Here is a 16434-nt window from a genome sequence, read left to right as displayed (position 1 = left end):
ATGTTTAGTTTCTAGTTTTGTATTTCTAGGTTAGTTTTTGTTTGGCATGACTTCCAATTAGAGGCAGCCAGTTGTCGTTGTCTCTAATTGGAGGCCATATTTAAGTTGATGTTTGTCCCACTGGTGTTTTGTGGGTAATTATTTTGTGAGTAGTGTATGCCTGCTCTGCGTCACGGCTTTCTTGTTTTTGTATTTCAAGTTTATGGTTTATTGCATGAGTTTCACGACTGAATAAAAGATGTGGAACTACGATCACGCTGCGTATTGGTCCGATCCTTCCGAAAGCCCTGACAAGGTCCCTCAGGTCCTCTGGCACTGGCACTTAACTATCCCAAAGCTTAGGACCAAGAGGCATGGAGAGGCAGCTTTTAGTTATTATGCCCCCAGCCTCTGGAATAGCCTACCAGAGAACTTGAGGATGGCTGAAACTGTGGACATATTTTAACGAGATCTTAAAACACATATTTTTAGCTGCTTTTCCTTAGGGTGTGTTTTGTTGTTCGGTTTGGGTCATTCTTTTGTTTTTTATCTTATGTTTGTTGTGTAGTAAAGATTTTAGCTTTTATTTTCATTGTTTTTTATTCTTTTTTTCCCCCCTGTAAAGCACATTGTGTTGCATTCCATGTCTGACATGTGCTGTATAAATAAAACTTGATTTGATTTGATTAGACAGCCATTTTCAGGTCTTGCAATAGATTTAAGTAGATTTAAGTCAAAACTGTAACTCGGCCACTGAGGAACATTCGCTGTCTTGTTTGTAGCAACTTCAGTGTAGATTTAGCCTTGTGTTTTAGGTTATTGTTCTGCTGAAAGGTGAATTCATCTCGCAGTGTCTGGTGGAATGCAGACGGAACCAGGTTTTCTTCTAGGATTTTGCCTGTTCTTAGTTCCATTACCTTTCTTTTTCATCCTGAAGAACTCCCCAGTGCTTAACGATTACAAGCATACCCATAACATGATGCAGTCACCACTATGCTTGAAAATATGGAGAGTGGTACTCAGTAATGTGTTCTATTGGATTTGCCCCAAACATGACACTTTGTATTCAGGACAAAAAGTGTATTGTTTGCTAAATATTTTGGAGTATTAGTTTAATGCCTTGTTGCAAACGGGATGCATGTTTTGGAATATTTTTTTTCTGTATTGGCGTCCTTCTTTAAACTCTGTCAATTAAGTTAGTATTGTGGAGTAACTACAATGTTGTTGATCCATCCTCACTTTTCTCCTATCACAGCCATTAAACTCTGTAACTGTTTTAATGTCACCATTGGCCTCATGGTGAAATCCCTGAGTGGTCTCCTTCCTCTCCAGCAACTGAGTTAGGAAGGACGCCTGTTTCTTTGTAGTGACTGGGTGTATGGATACACCATCCAAAGTGAAATAAAACATTTCACCATGCTCAAGGGGATACTCAATGTCTGCTTTTTTTTTTACCCATATATCAATAGGTGCCCCTCTTTGCAAGGCATTGGAAAACCTCCCTGGTCTTTGTGGTTGAATCTGTGTTTGCAATTCACCGCTCAACTGAGGGACCTTAACAGATAATTGCATGTGTGGGGTATGAGGTAGTCATTAAAAAAATTCCTATTAATCACTATTATTGCACACAGAGTCCATGCAACTTATTATGTGACTTGTAAAGCAAATGTTTACTCCTGATCTTATTTAGGTTTGACATAAGAAAGGAGTTGAAAACTTATTGACTCAAGACATTTCAGCTTTTTATAATTCCACTTTGACATTATGGGGTATTGTGTGTGTAAGCCAGTGACAAAAAAACTCAATTTAATCAATTTTTAATTCAGGCTTTAACACAACAAAATGTGGTAAAAGTATAGGGGTGTGAATACTTTCTGAAGGCATTGTAAATGAATAAAAACGTTTTCACCTTGGACTTGCATTTAGTTTAGACCTTTTGAATCATAAGCTCCACGTGTTGTCTTTGTGTTTACCACATGAATTAGTGTGAAGACCAATGTAAAAAAAAATGCTGTGGAAAAGGTGCTTTGTAATCTAACAATAAAATTACAATTAGTTTACACAAAACTTTGTTGCATTTGGTCATCCCTAAAATATGGCCTTTGCAAACCTTGATAGTTGCGTCCTTCCACAGGGAACTGTCTGCAGATAGCTGACAACAGGGTGGCAGGTTTCTTGATGTGCTGCTCTAGAGTTTCCAACCCAACAGACTCACCTGGGGATAGGTGGATGGACACATTAGTTTTGATAATTGTCTGGGAGACTTTTACAGGGATGAGAGAGCATGAGTTTTGATGTGAGTACAGTAAATCCAATCTAACCAGTGGCGCTAGATAATATGCTATGTTGTCACAGAGGCAGACTGCCATAGTGAAGCAGGTTTACATAGTGGATCAAGTATATTATTATGAGTGTATTTTACTTCTCTGTGCTCTGGAGATATCACAGGTAGTTGGTCAGAAGGCTCTGGAGGTCCTTGGACCATTCTGTAACAGGAGAGAGACTGATAAAGGTAGTGAGTGCTAGAAAGAGAGAGAGCCCTCACCCATGACCTTCCACTAGCCCAGGGCCTCCTCCCTAGTATCATGCAATGTAAGGAAAACAATATCATGAGTTACTGACACAGAGTACTCCATGTTCCTGCTCGTAGCAAGCCTCAACCTAGATGCAGTGAAATATCCTGCCTTGTAGTATGGTTGCATCTATCTTCACCAGGCTCCAAGAAAGATGACAAACCTGCAGAGATTAACAAAAGAAAATGGTACCTGTATTTAGGATTCATGTATCATTTTGCCTACTTCACATTCATGTCTGTAAATGACAATATCTCTGATTAAAAGTATGCATGCCATTTTGTGGTAATGGCTATGACAAATTACATGGCATACATGTGAATTCACAGCTAGCTAAGATATTATGTATACTATGGCACCACATCTCATCTCACTAACAATTGCTAAGGTGAACAGCAAATTCCAGTATTGTGGCTAATTCGTATTGTGGATGGCTAATCCGTATTGTGGATATTTCACAATATTTCACAATTTATTGACAACATGCTCCTCTTTATTTGACTGTAGCTAGCTAACTGCTAGCTTAAATGCCTGTTTGTTGAGACCACATGTTGTAGCCAAACTGTTTCAAAGATGGATGATGTCAAGAATTAGCCAATCTAGCTAGCTAGCTAACTAAATGACAACCCTATTAATTAAGTATCCAACTCATTGCTTAATAAATGATCTAGCTAACATGAGCTAGCCAACATGCATTGCTTCTGACACATGCCACGATACTGCTTGTTTTACACCTGACAGATATTTAGCTACTGTAGCTAACTAGATAATAATGGTTTATGATAATTGCAGTTTAGTTAATTGTCTAGCTAGCTGAGTGTCTGACTGTAAAACCCCTCCTCGACTTTATCAGTTGTAGCCAAGCTAGCTAGCTTGACACTCACTAGGTAATATTAGCTCACCATGCTTTTCTGGCCAACTGGGCATTCCTCTCGCCCATCGAGGTCGAGTCCTTCTTGCCTACTCCCGTCTCTTGGTTTTATTCTAGGTTCAAAACTATATGGCTGCAGTCCGGTGCCTTATTATCAAAAGCAACCCACTCGTAACGTAGCCACCTGGTGCAGTCAATGGCTCAGTGTTCCAAAACTGTTCACCTGTTTCTACATCAAGCAAGGACAATGTTCCATTTGTTATATTTGTGTGTTGTTATGTCCGGCACAGCAGCATATAAAATATTGTATCTCCCATTTCCCCCCAAAAAGTGACATATTATATTGATTCATAGCTACAGTATATGCTGTGGGGCAAATCAAAAATAGTTTTTTTTCGATGCATGCCAGCAAAGCCACTACACAACACAACACTAAACAATACATTAATTGCACTATAACGGTGACTAACGGTGCCCACAAACTGTTAGGGCCTACATAAAGCTGTCCCAACAGCAGAGCTTTCTTTTCAGCACCATGGATTGAATCCTTACCACTGCTACACCTGGCTATCAGCAGAGCCTTGTCTGGCAGCGAAACAGTTCATTCAGAATCATTTACTGGCTTTTAAGAAAACATAGGTGATATGGCTGATTTGCTTAAACAAGTGTGGATTCTACTGACAATTGAGATGTGCACATTATGGCATAAGGGGATGACAAGCGGATAAGAGTCAATCTGTAATTTTGATTAAGACATTAATGAGCGAGCTAGGACGGACGTAATCAATATAACTATTTGTTCAGCACTTTTGAAATGTACAGCGACAGAATTCAGAACATGGGCAGTTCTTACAGTATTCTCCCTGTACACCAAGTCAGAACCGTAGATTAAATAAAGTCGGCATAAAAGCAGACAATGAAAGCTCTTACAATATTTGATGATTTGTCAATAACAGCTGGTGCGCAATGTCTAATATTAAGGTAGTCTCGAGGTATTGCTCGCCTGAGGTAGAGTACAACATGACAAGCTGTAGACCACACTATCTACCAAGAGAGTTTTCATTTATATTTTTCGTAGCCGTCTATTTACCACCACAAACCAACGCTGGCACTAAGACCGCACTCAACAAACTTTATAAGGCCATAAACAAACAAGAAAAATGCTCATCCAGAAGCGGCACTCCTAGTGGCCGCGGACTTTAATGCAGGCAAACTTACAGTCAGTCAAAGCGTCAATACAGGAATAATATTGAATCCTACTACGCCGGCTCTGACGCTCGTCAGATGTGGCAGGACTACAAAGGGAAACCCAGCTGCGAGCTGCCCAGTCACCCGAGCCTACCAGATGGGCTAAATGCCTTTTATGCTCACATTGAGGCAAGCAACACTGAAGCATGCACGAGAGCACCAGCTGTTCCGGATGACTGTGTGATCACGCTCTCGGTAGCCGATGTGAGCAAGACCTTTAAAGAGGTCAACATTCACAAAGCCGCTGGGCCAGACAGATTACTAGGACGTGTACTCAAAGCATGTGCGGACCAACTGTAAAGTGTCTTCTCTGACATTTTTAACCTCTCCCTGACCGAGTCTGTAATACCTACATGTTTCAAGCAGACTACCATAGTCTCTGTGCCCAAGGAAGTGAAGGTAACCTGTCTAAATCAGCGGTCCCCAAACTTTTTTGGGCCACGGACCGGTTTAATGTCAGACAATATTTTCACGGACCAGCCTTTAAGGTCTGGTGGATAAATACACAAAATAAAATGATACGACCAGCATAAAAACTGTGGTATTTTTTAAATATAATAATAAACGTGAATCCACTGTGTACTCGTATGCAACTTTATTAGCAGCGTCCTCATAACATCCACCAACAACATAACATGAGTAACATCCTCTCTGCCCCCTAACGCTCTCTGGTCGCTATGGTAACGTTTAAACATGCCTTAAAAATAAGATACAACTCAAAAACAAATATAAAGTGCATGAAAAATACAACTCACCATAACGCTAAATCAGTGGGAGCCCTGAGCTTGTTTCTCTGCAATGAGACGGTCCCATCTAGGGGTAATGGGAGACAATGACACCCGAAGTGTGTTGCTTATGTCAAGTCTACTCCGTAATTTTGTTTTGGTTGTTGTCACTGCAGAAAATCCCCCTTCACACAAATAGGATGTCGGAAATGGCAACAGGGTTTTCAATGCTGTTGTGGCGATCTCAGGGTATTCTGCCGTGACTTTAATCCAGAACACCGGCAGAGTTGTTGTCTCGAACATACTTTTAAGGCCGCAGTCATTTGCAATCTCCAGCAGTTGATCTTCTTCTTGCATAGACATGCTGGATTCACCTGGTTTGTTGACAAATGGGTCGCGGATCCATTCCTTGGCAGTTCGTGGGTCTTTTGTGGTTGGGAAGTAGCGCTCAAACTCTTTTAAAAGCAAAGACAGGTGATCGTGCACCAGCTGGGACAATGGAGGCTCGGGCTCAGTCTCTTCCAAAATCCCTGCGAATGTTTGAAACATGTCAAATATACCTGTTTACAAGCCGTCCCCACAAATCCAGTTTGGCTTTAAATGCAGCTACTTTATCTGCCAACTTGAAGACAGTTGTAATTTTCCCCTGAAGTGAACGATTGAGTTCATTGAGCAGGTTGAATATGTCGCACAAGTAAGCGAGTTTTGCGACCCATTCCTCGTCACTGAAATGTTCTGCCAGCGGTGACTTTTTTTCTGAGAGAAATCTCTGCAGCGGCTCTCGTAATTCAAACACTCTGGCCAGCGATCTTCCTCAGGATAACCATGTTATTTCTGTGTATAAGAGAAGGTGTCTGTGCTCCGCGTTCATTTTTCAAAATAAAACATCGTTCAGACTCAGATAATAAATAAAACGGAAATAATGTAAGTTATTTATTCTTTCTCTGCAGCCCGGTACCAAATGACCCACGGACCGGCCCGGGAGTTGTGGACCGCTGGTCTAAATGATTACCATCCCGGCACTCACATCGGTAGCTATGAAAGGCTGGTCATGGCTCACATCAACAGCATCCTCCCGGACACCCTAGACCCACTCCAACTCGCATACTGCCCCAAAAGATCCACAGATGACGCAATCTCAATCGCACTCCACACTGCCCTTTCTCACCTGGACAAAAGGAGCACCTATGTGAGAATGCTGTTCATTGACTACAGCTCAGCGTTCAACACCATAGTGCCCACAAAGCTCATCACTAAGCTAAGGACCCTTGGACTAAACACCTCCCTCTGCAACTGGATCCTGGACTTCCTGACGGGACGTCCCCAGGTGGTAAGGGTAGGCAACAACACAAGTTCCTTGGTGTCCACATCACCAACAAACTATCATGATCCAAACACACCAAGAAAGTTGTGAAGAAGGCACGACAACACCTTTTCCCCCTCAGGAGACTGAAAACATTTAGCATGGGTTCCCAGATCCTCAAAAAGTTATACAGCTACACAATTGAGAGCATCCTGACCGGTTGCGTCACCGCCTAGTATGGCAACTGCTCGGCATCTGACCGTAAGGCACTACAGAGGGTAGTGCGTACAGCCCAGTACGTCACTGGGGCCAAGCTTCCTGCCATCCAGGACCTATATACTAGGCGGTGTCAGAGGAAGGCCCAAAAAATTGTCAAAGACTCCAGTCACCCATGTCATTTTCTCTGCTGCCGCACGGCAAGCTGTACCGGAGCACCAAGTACAGAGTCGTCCCTCCCCCCCCCTTTGTTTTTACACTGCTGCTACTCACTGTGTATCATCTATGTACACTGCTCAAAAAAATAAAGGGAACACTTAAACAACACATCCTAGATCTGAATGAAAGAAATAATCTTATTAAATACTTTTTTCTTTACATAGTTGAATGTGCTGACAACAAAATCACACAAAAATAATCAATGGAAATCCAATTTATCAACCCATGGAGGTCTGGATTTGGAGTCACACTCAAAATTAAAGTGGAAAACCACACTACAGGCTGATCCAACTTTGATGTAATGTCCTTAAAACAAGTCAAAATGAGGCTCAGTAGTGTGTGTGGCCTCCACGTGCCTGTATGACCTCCCTACAACGCCTGGGCATGCTCCTGATGAGGTGGCGGATGGTCTCCCGAGGGATCTCCTCCCAGACCTGGACTAAAGCATCCGCCAACTCCTGGACAGTCTGTGGTGAAACGTGGCGTTGGTGGATGAAGCGAGACATGATGACCCAGATGTGCTCAATTGGATTCAGGTCTGGGGAACGGGTGGGCCAGTCCATAGCATCAATGCCTTCCTCTTGCAGGAACTGCTGACACACTCCAGCCACATGAGGTCTAGCATTGTCTTGCATTAGGAGGAACCCAGGGCCAACCGCACCAGCATATGGTCTCACAAGGGGTCTGAGGATCTCATCTCGGTACCTAATGGCAGTCAGGCTACCTCTGGCGAGCACATGGAGGGCTGTGCAGCCCCCCAAAGAAATGCCACCCTACACCATGACTGACCCACCGCCAAACCGGTCATGCTGGAGGATGTTGCAGGCAGCAGAACGTTCTCCACGGCGTCTCCAGACTGTCACGTCTGTCACATGTGCTCAGTGTGAACCTGCTTTCGTCTGTGAAGAGCACAGGGCGCCAGTGGCGAATTTGACAATCTTGGTGTTCTCTGGCAAATGCCTAATGTCCTGCACGGTGTTGGGCTGTAAGCACAACCCCCACCTGTGGACGTCGGGCCCTCATACCACCCTCATGGAGTCTGTTTCTGACCGTTTGAGCAGACGACTACTTGTCTAGCTTGCTAGCTAAGATTTTGAAAATATGATGTTGACATGATCAGTCCAATCAACGCTACGGTAGATATAATGTGGTGATTTGACATAATATTATTTGTGGCCAATGACCTTGACCCTTCTTGGAGGGACACCTCTAATGTAACTCTATGGCAGCAGCCAAGGGGCTTGATTTTTCGAGCTCTCCTAGTGGATTTTGCTGTGAGGTAGTGACCCCATGAGTGACAGAATGCTGAGCCAATCACGGCGCAACTACAGAACATTACCAACCCCTACGCTTCGTATTTTCCGCTGGCTGCCCCACCACCATGGAAAGCACTGAGCTAGGCTGAAACACCTGTATTTTGGAACTGCCTTACTCAAGAAAACAAAACAGAGACCGTGTTTGTATGTCTTTATTAACTCAATTCTTTTTTTTACGTTGTTTGCAAAATGATATGTGACACATATTAATGTCAAAATAACATGAAAACAGGCAAAAAATAAATAAATAAATATATATTATTATTATTATTTCAACAAAAAAAATGCTAAAAAGGTGGGGCTCAAAACAGGCGGGGCTCTGCCCCACCTTCCCTAAATGACGGATTGCCACTGTGCGCTACACATTATGGTTTGGGGGGTGCCAATGTGAAACATGGCCTTTAAACTTTGAACACCGTCGCAACCTTCGCTCTCTCTCTCCTGCTACTCTCTCCTCTTCCATCCTATCATCTCTTCCCTCTGCTCAATCCTTCTCCAACCAATCTCCTGATTCTGCCTCCTCTCCTCCCTTTCTGCATCCTTTGACTCTCTATGTCCCCTATCCTCCCGGCCGGCTCAGTCCTCCCCTCCTGCTCCGTGGCTTGACGACTCATTGCGAGCTCACAGAACAGGGCTCCGGGCAGCCGAGCGGAAATGGAGGAAAACTAGCCTCCCTGCGGACCTGGAATATTTTCACTCCATCCTCTCCACATTTTCTTCCTCTGTTTCTGCTGCTAAAGCCACTTTCTACCACTCTAAAGTCCAAGCATTTGCCTCTAACCCTAGGAAGCTCTTTGCCACCTTCTCCTCCCTCCTGATTCCTCCTCCCCCCCCCCCCTCTCTGCGGACGACTTTGTCAAAAGAGAAGGTTGACGACATCCGATCCTCGTTTGTTAAGTCAAACGACACCGCTGGTCCTGCTCACATTGCCCTACCCTATGCTTTGACCTCTTTCTCCCCTCTCTCTCCAGATGAAATCGTGCGACTTGTGATGGCCGGCCGCCCAACAACCTGCCCTCTCTTGCCATCTCTCTCAGAATGACCTTCTTGATCCAAATCAGTCAGGTTTCAAGACTGGTCATTCAACTGAGACTGCTCTTCTCTGTGTCACGGAGGCTCTCCACACTGCTAAAGCTAACTCTCTCTCCTCTGCTCTCCTCCTTCTAGACCTATCTGCTGCCTTTGATACTGTGAACCATCAGATCCTCCTCTCCACCCTCTCAGAGTTGGGCATCTCCGGCGTGGCTTACTCTTGGATTGCGTCCTACCTGACAGGTCGCTCCTACCAGGTGGCATGGCGAGAATCCGTCTCCGCACCACGTGCTCTCACCACTGGTGTCCCCCAGGGCTCAGTTCTAGGCCCTCTCCTATTCTCGCTATACACCAAGTCACTTGGCTCTGTCATATCCTCACATGGTCTTTCCTATCATTGCTACGCAGACGACACACAATTAATCTTCTCCTTTCCCCCTTCTGATAACCAGGTGGCGAATCGCATCTCTGCATGTCTGGCAGACATACCCATGTGGATGACGGATCACCACCTCAAGCTGAACCTCGGCAAGACGGAGCTGCTCTTCCTCCCGGGGAAGGACTGCCCGTTCCATGATCTCGCCATCACGGTTGACAACTCCATTGTGTCGTCCTCCCAGAGTGCTAAGAGCCTTGGCGTGACCCTGGACAACACCCCGTCGTTCTCCGCTAACATCAAGGCGGTGACCCGATCCTGTAGGTTCATGCTCTACAACATTCGCAGAGTACAACCCTGCCTCACACAGGAAGCGGCACAGGTCCTAATCCAGGCACTTGTCATCTCCCGTCTGGATTACTGCAACTCGCTGTTGGCGGGGCTCCCTGCCTGTGCCATCAAACCCCTACAACTCATCCAGAATGCCGCAGCCCGTCTGGTGTTCAACCTTCCCAAGTTCTCTCACGTCACCCCGCTCCTCCGCACACTCCACTGGCTTCCAGTTGAAGCTCGCATCTGCTACAAGACCATGGTGCTTGCCTACTGAGCTGTGAGGGGAACGGCACCTCCGTACCTTCAGGCTCTGATCAGTCCCTACAACCAAAGAAGGGCACTGCGTTCATCCACCTCTGGCCTGCTCGCCTCCCTACCTCTGCGGAAGCACAGTTCCCGCTCAGCCCAGTCAAAACTGTTCGCTGCTCTGGCACCCCAATGGTGGAACAAGCTCCCTCACGACGCCAGCGGAGTCAATCACCACCTTCCGGAGACACCTGAAACCCCACCTCTTTAAGGAATACCTGGGATAGGATTAAGTAATCCTTCTACCCCACCCAAAAAATATATAGATGTACTATTGTAAAGTGGTTGTTCCACTGGATATCATAAGGTGAATGCACCAATTTGTAAGTCGCTCTGGATAAGAGCGTCTGCTAAATGACGTAAATGTAATGTAAATGTAACACTATTCTGTCATACTAAACGCAGCCCAGGCAAATGCAATTGAGCAATTCGCAGTGGAATTGATCAACCAATTGTGTGTTAGATACCAACCACATACGTTTGCTTGTCACCCCCTCATTATCATATTGGAGGAAGAAATACATAAATAAATAAATGAAGAAATAATATAAATGAATAAAATGAAAGAAAGTGAGATTAATTATTTAAATAAATATGTATCTATTTATGTGTGCGTCCATTGATGCATTTATCTATTTATGTGTATATATTTTTTTATTTTATTTTTTCTTCTAATTATGGCAGGTTTGGTCCTCCATAGACACAGCACTTGGACCAGCAGAACCAGAACCTTTAGCAAATCAATCTGTTCATTTCCCACATTTAGCATTATCGGCCTAAAGACCCCTTTTTTGGTCTCTGACTTTTTCAGCACCACTTCCTTTTTTTATGCAGAGTCAGAGTGGGTCTAACTCTCTCTGATGATGTGTGTTTGATTTGGAATGTGAATTTGTGCCACCTCAGCTCAGCCAATCAGAAAACCGAGCCGGCCCATCTTGGTAGTGGGACAGGCCGCTGCCCACTGGTCAGCCAAATGCTCAATATAGATGATTATGACAACAGAGAAATCTTGCAAAAGTCATAAAAAAACAGGCTCATGGGCCGTCGGCCGTGTCCATTATTTATTTAATTTTATAAATATATTCTTTTATTTTTGTCAAGTTCGACCACCCCACACCAATAAACGATGGTCCGGCCATTCTGGCCTTTGCCAGAACTGTCAGAGGGCCAATCTGCCCTAAATTTGTTAATAGACCAATTTAAGAGTTCCAAACCTCTCATGATTGAGAACTTGTTGTTTGCTTAGAAGCATTTTTTCTTTTTTTGCCATTTTAATTGAAAACCATCACAGTAGGGTACTTAATTGTTATCCAGAAATTATTTGATATTGAGATAAAAATGGCTGCATTGGACCTTTAAGTGAAAAGAGAGGCTGTGTAGAGTGCATGAGGCCCGTACAAATAGAATTTCTAATCAGAATTGCAACTCGGCTTAACCTCTACTAATTATCCCTGAACCGCTGGTTGTAGGACTGTCTGTCTTGTATATAGATATTCAAAAATATATATAATTTAATCATTCAAATATCTTTCCTGTGATTTTGATATGAGAGAGAAGGAAGATGGAAAGGGGAGCCGAAGAGAGTGAGAAAAGAGAAAAAGAGGGGGAGTGAGAGTAAAGAGAGACGGAGGAGGGAGAATTCCCCCTGGTATGACCTCTCTAACTTTCTACAATAACAAACATGAGGTCCATAACCTGTGTCCCCAAGGGCTATGGACTACACTCCTCCAGTCCTCTCTCTGACACCAGCAGGATCACTGGATAACTCTTTTTTTATATATATATTTTTTGTACTTTTATCACATCGAACCTAAACCTTCTACTGCTCGGCTAGGAAATACTCGAAATAATCTTTAGACAGAAGGGTTTTCACCATAATACTGTTGAGTTACATAACATCGCCCCATCAACGGACAAAACAACATGCTTCATTTGAAATAGTGAGTTAAACAGTGCGCAAAATGTTGTGTTGGCCACATCCTCTCCACTGGGTGTCACTCTCCGTCAATTTATAACCATATCTCCTCAAGCACTGCCTGGCGCGCACACACTTTCGCACCATAATCATATAAATGGGAATAATGCTTTTCTCAATGCCGCCAGTGGGATAATGACACACACCTTGGCGCGTGTTTTTATTTGTTAAATCGTTATTACATGCGCTGAAGCCGTGAGAAGAGCTGTTTCGGGTCACAGTGATTCTCTCAAAGGAACTTAACAAGGGTCTTTAAATTATATTAAAACAGAATGATGAGAGGATGAGGAAAATAATTTGCACTATCACGAATAGGGATGGAAGAATACTTGAGGTTTCATGACTTTGTGTTTGACCTTTCCCGGAAGGAGAGCCATCCCCGGAATATAATAGATTCTGGCAACGATATGGAAAATGGCTGGAACGTTATCAGTGTTTCCCGGGAGACCATCAGCGCGCCTGGTTATTAAATGCCGACTATGTTTATATTGAAAAATGCCACTTTTGTCATAACGTATCACTCACAGACACTCATACATAATGTTCCAAGAGCGATAATAAGTGGATGCCTCTTTTTCATGCCCTCACATAAGTCATCATGACATGCACGCGTTTCGTTTTTCCAGAGTGACTGAAGAATGTAGGCCTACATTTGTAGAGCGGAAATGTGGAGGACTCCTTTTTCATTACTTAGGCTACTTTTCGTATATGAAAGGTTTTCACAAGAAATACTATTCCCACTGGGCACAAACGTCAATTCAACGTCTATTCTACGTTGGCTCAGCGTATTTTCATTCAACTGACGTGGAAACGATGATCATTCGTGATCATTGGGCATGGGCAGTGGTTGGAGAAGTACCCAATTGTCGAACTTGGGTAAAAGCAAAGATACCTTAAAAGAAAATGACTTAAGTAAATTTGAAAGTCACGCAGTAAAATACTATAAATATACTTAAGTATAAAAAGTAAATGTAATCACTAAAATATGCTTAAATATCAAAAGTGAAAGTATAAATAATTTCAAATTCCTTATATAAACCAGGTGGCACCATTTTCTTGTTTTTTTTTTAAGGGTAGCCAGGAGCTAAGCATGTGTGTTTAGAGAGAACTAAATAAAGGTTCAAATAAAATAATATATTAATAAATAACTAAGCATTTGTGTTTAGTGAGTCTGCCAGATCAGAGGCAGTAGGGATGACCAGGGATGTTCTCTTGATAAGTGTGTGAATTGGACCATTTTCATGTCCTGCTAAGCATTCAAAATGTAATGAGTACTATTTGGGTGTCAGGGAAAATCTAAGGAGTAAAAAGTAAAAAGAAAATATATATATATATATATATATATATATTTTAGGAATGTAGGGGAGTAAAAGTAAAATTTGTCAAAAATATAAATAGTAAAGTAAAGTACAGATACCCCCCAAAACGACTAAAGTAGTACTTTAAAGTATTTTTGCTTAAGTTCTTTACACCACTGGCCACGGGGTAGGCTTCGCAGGACGTACAGTTGAAGTTGGAAGTTTACATACACTTAGGTTGGAGTCATTAAAACTCGTTTTTCAACCACTCCACAAATTTCTTGTTAACAAACTATAGTTTTGGCAAGACGGTTAAGACATCTACTTTGTGCATGACACAAGTAATTTTTCCAACAATTGTTTACAGACAGATTATTTCACTTATAATTCATTATATCACAAATCCAGTGGGTCAGAAGTTTACATACACTAAGTTGACTTTGCCTTTAAACAGCTTGGGAAATTCCCGAAAAAGAAGTCATGGCTTTAGAAGCTTCTGATAGGCTAATTGACATCATTTGAGTCAATTGGAGGTGTACCTCTGGATGTATTTCAAGGCCTACCTTAAAACTCAGTGCCTCTTTACTTGACATCATGGGAAAATCAAAAGAAATCAGCCAAGACCTCCACAAGTCTGGTTCATCCTTGGGAACAATATCCAAATGCCTGAAGGTGCCACGTTCATCTGTACAAACAATAGTACGCAAGTATAAATACCATGGGACCATGCAGCCGTCTTACTGCTCAGGAAGGAGACGCATTTTGTCTCCTAGAGATGAACATACTTTGATGCGAAAAGTGCAAATCTCAAGACATCAGTCAAGAAGTTAAAGCTTGGCGGCAAATGGGTCTTCCAAATGGACAATGACCCCAAGCATACTTCCAAAGTTGTGGTAAAATGGCTTAAGGACAACAAAGTCAAGGTATTAGAGAGTGGCCATCACAAAGCCCTGACCTCAATCCTATAGAACATTTGTGGGCATAACTGAAAAAGCTTGTGCGAGCGAGGAGGCCTGCAAACCTGACTCAGTTACACCAGCTCTGTCAGGAGGAATGGGCCAAAATTCACGCAACAACTGTGGGAAGCTTGTGGAAGGCTACCAGAAACATTTGACCCAAGTTAAACAATTTAAAAGCAATGTTACCAAAAACTAATTGAGTGTATGTAAACTTCTGACCCACTGGGGGATGTGATGAAAGAAATAAAAGCTGAAATAAATCATTCTCTCTACTATTATTCTGACATTTCACATTCTTAAAATAAAGTGGTGATCCTAACTGACCTAAGACATGGAATTTTTACTAGGATTAAATGTCAGGAATTGTGAAAAACAGAGTTTAAATGTATTTGGCTCATTATTGCAGAAAGCGAATGACTTAATTAATGGAAAGGCGATCACTGGCCCAACCTGGTCTCAGAGCATGTAACTTTATTCTGTACGTAAATTTGAGACACTCCATTTAATATGCAATGTTACATTTGGTATGGTTACATAAGAAAGAGTGTTGCTTAAGGCATAAACTAAAGGATGGTGGTTAGGTGGGTGTATAATGCGAATGTCTTGCAACCCAAAGGTTGCGAGTTTGAATCTTATCACAGACAACTTTAGCATTTTTGCTAATTAGCAACTTTTCATCTACTTACTAATTTTTAGCTACTTTGCAACTACTTAGCATGTTAGCTAACCCTTACCCTAACCATCACTCTTTTAGCTAGCTGTTCCCTAACCCTAATCTTAACCCTTTAACCTAACTCCTAAACTTAACCCTAACCCTTTACCCCTAGCCTAGCTAACGTTATCCACCTAGCCGCCGAGCTAGAATTCGTAACATATCATATGTTTTGCAAATTCATAACAAATAATGTGAATTGTAATTCCTAACATACACTGCATGGCCAGAAGTATGTGGACACCCCTTCAAATTAGTGGTTTTGGCTATTTCAGCCACACCTGTTACTGACAGGTGTATAAAATTGAGCACACAGACTTGCAATCTCTCAGTGACTTTCAACATGGCACTGTCATAGGATGCCACCTTTCCAACAAGTCAGTTAGTCAAATGTCTGCCCTGATAGATCTGCCCCAGTCAACTGCAAGTGCTGTTATTGTGACGTGTAAATGTCTAAGAGCAACAACTGCTCAGCTGCATAGTGGTAGGCCACACAAGCTTACAGAACTGGACCACCGAGTGCTGAAACGCGAAACGTATAAAAGTTGTCTGTCCTCGGTTGCAACACTCACTTCCTAGTTCCAAACTGCCCTTGCAAGCAACGTCAGCACAAGAACTGTTCATCGGGAGCTTCATGAAATGGGTTTCCATGGCCGAGCAGCCGCACACAAGCCTAAGATCACCATGCGCAATGCCAAGCGTCAGCTGGAGTAGTGAATTACGCTTCACCATCCATACAGAAATGGTTTGTAGAGATCAGTGTGGGAGAATTTGACTGGCCTGCACAGAGCCCTGACCTCAACCCCATCGAACACCTTTGGAACACAGACTGTGAATCAGGCCTAACTGACCAACGTCCAGTGCCCGACCTCAGTAATGCTCTTGAGGCTGAATGGAAGCAAGTCCCCGCAGCAATGTTCCAACATCCAATGAAAGATTTACCAGAAGAGTGGAGGCTGTCATAGCAGCAAAGGGGGACCAACTCCATATTAA

At 43.0% G+C, this 16434-nt stretch overlaps 1 long non-coding RNA gene across 1 annotated transcript; it reads right to left on the bottom strand.

The window, feature by feature from the left end:
• Positions 1-1843: 1843 nt before the first annotated feature.
• On the bottom strand, positions 1844-3670 carry LOC106583153 (uncharacterized). Its single transcript, XR_006761278.1, has 3 exons — positions 3455-3670; positions 2402-2715; positions 1844-2194 (listed from the first exon to the last, which is right to left on the bottom strand). It is a non-coding gene; the product is annotated as an uncharacterized lncRNA (long non-coding RNA).
• Between the last annotated feature and the right edge of the window lie 12764 nt (positions 3671-16434).

Source organism: Salmo salar, chromosome ssa22 (assembly GCF_905237065.1).
Source record: "Salmo salar chromosome ssa22, Ssal_v3.1, whole genome shotgun sequence".
Classification (NCBI taxonomy): Eukaryota; Metazoa; Chordata; class Actinopteri; order Salmoniformes; family Salmonidae; genus Salmo; species Salmo salar.
The sequence above is the reverse complement of the archived record's forward strand: the minus strand, read 5'-3'. Positions and strand labels throughout refer to the sequence as shown.